This window comes from Syngnathoides biaculeatus, chromosome 5 (genome assembly GCF_019802595.1).
Source record: "Syngnathoides biaculeatus isolate LvHL_M chromosome 5, ASM1980259v1, whole genome shotgun sequence".
Classification (NCBI taxonomy): domain Eukaryota; kingdom Metazoa; phylum Chordata; class Actinopteri; order Syngnathiformes; family Syngnathidae; genus Syngnathoides; species Syngnathoides biaculeatus.
In genome coordinates this window covers 21,165,701-21,171,666 of record NC_084644.1, presented here as the reverse complement: position 1 = coordinate 21,171,666, position 5,966 = coordinate 21,165,701, and the positions used below count along the sequence as shown (strand labels likewise).

General features: G+C 40.6%; 1 long non-coding RNA gene across 1 annotated transcript; it reads right to left on the bottom strand.

Moving 5' to 3' along the window:
* Nucleotides 1-327: 327 nt before the first annotated feature.
* Nucleotides 328-5,005, bottom strand: LOC133501528 (uncharacterized). The gene is made up of 3 exons (XR_009795214.1): nucleotides 4,521-5,005; nucleotides 3,815-3,867; nucleotides 328-438 (listed from the first exon to the last, which is right to left on the bottom strand). It is a non-coding gene; the product is annotated as an uncharacterized LOC133501528 (long non-coding RNA).
* Between the last annotated feature and the right edge of the window lie 961 nt (nucleotides 5,006-5,966).

Genomic DNA, 5,966 nt, shown 5'->3' with positions numbered 1-5,966 from the left:
TACATTTAGAGTACTGGGAGAGACATTTATTCTACCCCACTTTATACACGTGCGTTTTTGTGCACAACTCCATCTTCGTGGATTTTCCATGGAAAGAGTATTTTTCAAAGGTCAGAGAGGTAGAATTGAAAAAATCAACAACTGTTGAGTAACATTTTTCTGAATATAAAAATGAATAAAATCTCCCCTGTTCTTTACATCACTGTCCAAGTTAGACAAGCATATTCATTACCTTCTTCCAAAGTTGCTCAAGTACTTTCACTGTTAATCATCAAGCACACTTTATTTGTGAGAGCAATCCATACCAAAAAATAATGAAAACCTAAAGCGCTTTACATTAACAAAAATGAATCAAAAATACATCAAACCCACCCACTTCTTGTCCACAGGACACAGACATACACACGTCATCTGTCTGCTTATGCCTGTGCTGTTTTCCTAAGGAGACATAAAAACATTACACAATCTGCAATTACGCAACATGCTGTATCATTCATTTTTTAACAATTTACATCCAGAATTGGCTTAAAAAATATATGCATAAGGTGATCATTTATGGAGAGGCATTCCTAAGAACCATAACATAACAATGGCAGTTCAACAATGAGGCATCAATATGTGATTCCAACCCTGAACTCCAATTCCAATTGAGCAACACATTGCTTCAAATCACATGACATATGACATCAGAAGTAGCAGCTGCTTCATGGCCTGAATGAATCACCTGTATTGTAATATATGTACTGTATGCGTAGGTCATAAGGAGCTTCAGTCCTGTAATTTTAGGGTCATCAGTTCGATTTGCCCCCCAAAAAAAACAAACAAAAAGCTGACTGAGTGTTGGAAAAATAATGTACTGAAAAAAAAAACTTTGTTCCCAATCCTCCAATATCACCCCCAGCCATAGTTTTTTCAAGAACTCTCATCAATAACACAATGTACACATTCATCAATCTTAACTTGATATTCAGTCTGTTTGTGTATCAAATATTTTTCAAAGCAGATTTTTTAAATTCATTACAGCCTTTCTTTCGGGGGTGTCAAACTCATTTATGTTGCAGGGCACATTCCAGTTATGGTTTCCCTCAAAGGGCCACTATGACTGTGAAATGATAAAAATCTTGAATTGCCTCATAATTTTTACACATGAATTGTATGGACTTCTTTTGGGATCAGATAGATTTTTCAACCTTTGTTGATGTTTGGGAACACAGAATGCTTGCAATACCCCTTGTCATTCATGATATGACAATTACAATTTTTTTTACAGATTTTAACAAAAATCATGAAAGTTGATACAAAATGATTTGACTTCGCGGGCCACATAAAGTCATGTGGCAAGCTGAACCTGGCTCCCCAGCCTTGAGTTTGATAATTAATGCTTCAAGGAATGAACACACTTTCAAAACAATTGGTCTAAGTGATTCAATGCCTGGCGGCACGGTAGATCAGCTGGTAAAGCGTTGGCCTCACAGTTCTGAGGACCTGGTTTCGATCCCGGCCCCGCCTGTGTGGAGTTTGTATGTTCTCCCGTGCCTGTGTGGGTTTTCTCCTGGCACTCCGGTTTTCTCCCACATCCCAAAAACATGCAACATTAATTGGCCACTCTAAATTGCCCCTAGGTGGGATTGTAAGTGAGAATGGTTGTTCGTCTGTATGTGCCCTGCGATTGGTTGGCAACCAGATCAGGGCGTACCCTGCCTCCTGCCCGTTGACAGCTGTGATACGCTCCGACCCTCGTGAGGATAAGCGGCAAAAAATGGATGGATGGGTTCACTGCTTCATAAAAGCTCATTTTCCTATCACTACCATAACTGACACAAAAATCTAATCCATCACAAATGTAGTTAATATCCAGCTATGTGGGATGTTGTATAAATTCATCACATCTGCAGATGTAAAGGAGGGTGAGTGACATTGTGAGGATGGAGGAGGAGGCAAACATTTGACCACCGAGACTAAACATATGTACGAGCGTACACACGAACACAAGTTAATTCAACAAAAGTTTCTTGGGGCCCACGGCGAAGAAAAATTAATAAACTTGCAAAAAACAGGCGAAAAACTCGCAAAAATTTAGCATTTTTTTAAATGTGCATTAGCTTGTGACAATGTGTGAAAGCGCATGGTCACTTAGGTCCAAGGGAAACGAAAAGCATCATGGGTAAAGCTTGAGATCCCTCCTAGCCAATGGGATACCGGTAAGATGCTACAGCGATAGACAGTGAAAGAGCAACTCTATCGTGCAACACAAACCAAGATACAGGATGTTTATGTTCAATGGAATTTGGGGGTTGAGAACGCAGCGCCTATTTTTTCCTTTCATATCCTAAATTTCATTCTTAACAAGAGACAATATTTTACCTAGGAGCCGTTTCGTAACCTGCATTTTTCGTTACTGGAGACATTCGTACGTAGAGGTACCACTGTAAATATGCCAAGTAGAATGTCATATTAGATGAGGGATGTCAAACATACGGCCTATAGGCCAGAACCAGCCAGCGGGCAGTGTTCTAACCATCTACCCAGCAATGGGGGTGCTTCTCTGCAAAGGGGACTGGTCAAGGTCTCAGCATCGGGAAACATATGAATGGACCCATGCACTGTGAAATCCTGGGTGACAACCTCCTCTCAGAACAGAATACTTAAAATGGGACAAGGATAGGGCTTCCAGCACATCAATGACACAAAGCACATAGCCAAGGAATGAAAGAGTGGAGAAAAAAGCACATAAATGAAAGAAAAGGTGTGGTCTGGCTAGTCCATCCATCCATCCATCCATCCATACATCCATTCTCAACACCGCTCATGCTTTTCAAGGTCATTTAACGCTAGAGCCTAGCTGACTTGGGGCAAAGGGCTGACTACACCCTGAACTGTATGCAAATCAGTCACAGGACACATATTGATTCACACCATCACTGAGTGGGAGCTTAATCTATGCTGCCCACACCAAAGTCAGGTGAGTGTACCAAATGAAAATAAATTCATATCCAAAAGGGGGCGCTGCATAAAAAAGTTTGGGAACCACTGGTTTAACCATATTTTTGCCCCCTGGTGGACGGCTGACTAGGTTTCAGGCACTGTTTTTATATAAAGCAGCTGTCTAATTTTCAGCCTCAAAATATAGCTACACGGTGCTCCTCTTCCTCTCTCCCATTATTCTCCTCAGTGTTTCTGCGGAGTGATATAATATTCATGTGCTGGTGGGTGGGCAGATCCAAGCTGGGGGCTTACTTGCTTTATGATGCACTTGTTGACATAAAATCAAAACACAAGATGGGGAAGAAGAGAAAAAACTGTGCCTGCTCCAGGCTGAGACAGAAGCTCTGATTTGACTGACCAAGGTCTCGACTGTTATGACGAAACCACAGCAGTGCATACGAGAGCCATATACCATGTCAATCTCAACACACTATCATCAATTTGATATCGAAACTGACTTGGTATCAATGTTGTCGCTAGTTGGATCGATCCCCCCACCACTAATCCCTTCCACTGAATTCAGTTACCAGGACAAATGTGATGTAGCTCTGTTAGCCAAATTGCTGTGATATGTTATTTTAAGCCTGTTCTAAGGGTTAAGTGCTTGTTCTTAGCTTTTGTTTGGTTTTCTCTCAAGGGCTCTCCCCAATCTTCCATTGGTATTAGTTAAAAATAGCGCCGGGGTTTATTCGCAGAAGTCATCAAAGAAATGTGCTTGGAACATGTCAACATGGAGGACATGATAGTAAAGATCATTCCTAAATGAACTGAACTGCATTCTGCACAAAGGAGGCACTGATAATGAATGTAGAGCAAAACAATTACTCACGTGATTTTTACAGATTTACTGACAGGCATTTGGGCTGAGTCACCGAGTCCAACCTAAATAAACAATGAATTAAATATATAAATAAATGAATGTTATGAAACAGTATTACCATCCTAATTTTACATTTACACGACATCGTGTAAATATGCTGTGTACTTTCTGTTTCTCTTCCAATCATGGGTACTAATTTCTTTCACAGGCTCTATGCCAGTCAGTGTCAAGCAAGAACATTTACACAGGCCAAGAGATTTTATTTATTTTTAGCTCAACAGGTTACTTAACAAAAAAATAAAAAATAAAAGTACTTAATTAAATTGTTTCAACGCCACCATATTGGAGTGTTTTCTCGCATGCACTGTCCATATAAGGTCACAGCACAACATCACAATTGGATTTAAATCTTGTCGGTAACCCCCTCCCAGCCTCGAAGACACGCACGCTATCCGAACTAAGACAAGAGCAGACAAAATCCTCTCAGACCCTCTACATCCTGGCCACCAACTACTTCCCTCTGGTAGGCGCTACTGAGGAACACAAACTAAAACTAGCAGGAATTCCCACAGCTTCTTACCCCTCACATTTAACTTCTTTAACAGCTAACTTAAAATTCAACTCCAACATGCTGCCATTTTTTTTTTTTGTTTGTTGTTACATTCTGCCAGGCCAATTATTAGTATTATATATCATACATTACTCATCCACTCACTGTAGTAGTCTCACCACGCTGCACCATCTGCACATCTGTTGTTGAACAATACCAGGCTCTCGCAGTTGAGTAGCATATGCTCCATTTGCCCAATCGATGGAGGAATATCAGCAAGACTTCCACAATCGACATTGTCCCAGATTATTGGGCGATGAGTCTCTTTAAACTGAATATATTCCTTGAGGTCTTGACAGTCCTTGTCTTGAGGTCATTGCATTGGAGAACTTCTCTATTAGACACTAATAGCTTTAAATGATAGATGACTCTGAATCCTTTGCACAATTGTCGAAAAAAAAACCCTTTCCATCATTGCTGGATTACTACTTTTTTTTTTTTTTTTTTGCCAAGAATGAACAACGAGAAGGACACAATCATGAAGTGGAATGAAATGTATTGGATATTTTATAGTTTTTTAACAAATAAAAAGCTGAAAAGTAGGGCGTGCAATATTATTCGGACCCTTTACTTTCAGTGCAGCAAACTATCTCCAGAAGTTTAGTGAGGATCTCTGAATGATCCAATGTTGAGTAATGATGATAAATAGAATCCACCTGTGTGTAATCAAGTTTCCGTATGAATGCACCTGGTCTGTGATAGTCTCAGGGTTCTGTTTAAAGTGCAAAGATCATCATGAAGACCAAGGAACACACCAGGCAGGTCTGAGATACTGTTGTGGAGAAGTTTAAAGATGTATTTTCCAAGCTTTAAACATCTCAAGGAGCACTGTACAAGCAATCATATTGAAATGGAAGGAGTATCAGACCACTGCAAATATACCAAGACCCGGCTGTCCCTCTAAACTTTCAGCTCAAAAAAGGAGAAGACTGATCAGAGATGCAGCCAAGAGGCCCATGATCACTCTGGATGAACTGCAGAGATCTACAGCTGAAGTGGGAGAGTCTGTCCATGGGAGAAATATCTGTCGTACACTGCACAAATCTGGCCTTTATGGGAGAGTAGCAAGAAGAAAGCCATTTCTCAAATATATCCAGAAAAAGTCTCGCTTAAAGTTTGCCACAAGCCAGCTGGGAGACACACCAAACATTTGGAAGATGGTGCTCTGGTCAGATGAAACCAAATTGAACTTTTTGGCCACAATGCAAAATTATATGTTTGGCATAAAAGCAACACAGCACATCACCTTGAACACACCATCCCCACTGTCAAACATGGTGGTTGCAGCCTCATGGTTTGGGCCTGCTTTTCTTCAGTAGGGACAGGGAAGATGGTTCAAATTGATGGGAAGGTGAATGGAGCCAAATAGAGGACCATTCTGGAAGAAAACCTGTTGGAGTCTGGAAAAGACCTGAAACTGGGACGGAGATTTATCTCCCAACTGGACACTGATCCAAAACATAAAGCCAAATTTACAATGGAATGGTTCACAAATAAACATATCCAGGTGTTAGATTGGCCAAGTCAAAGTCCAGACCTGAATCCAATCGA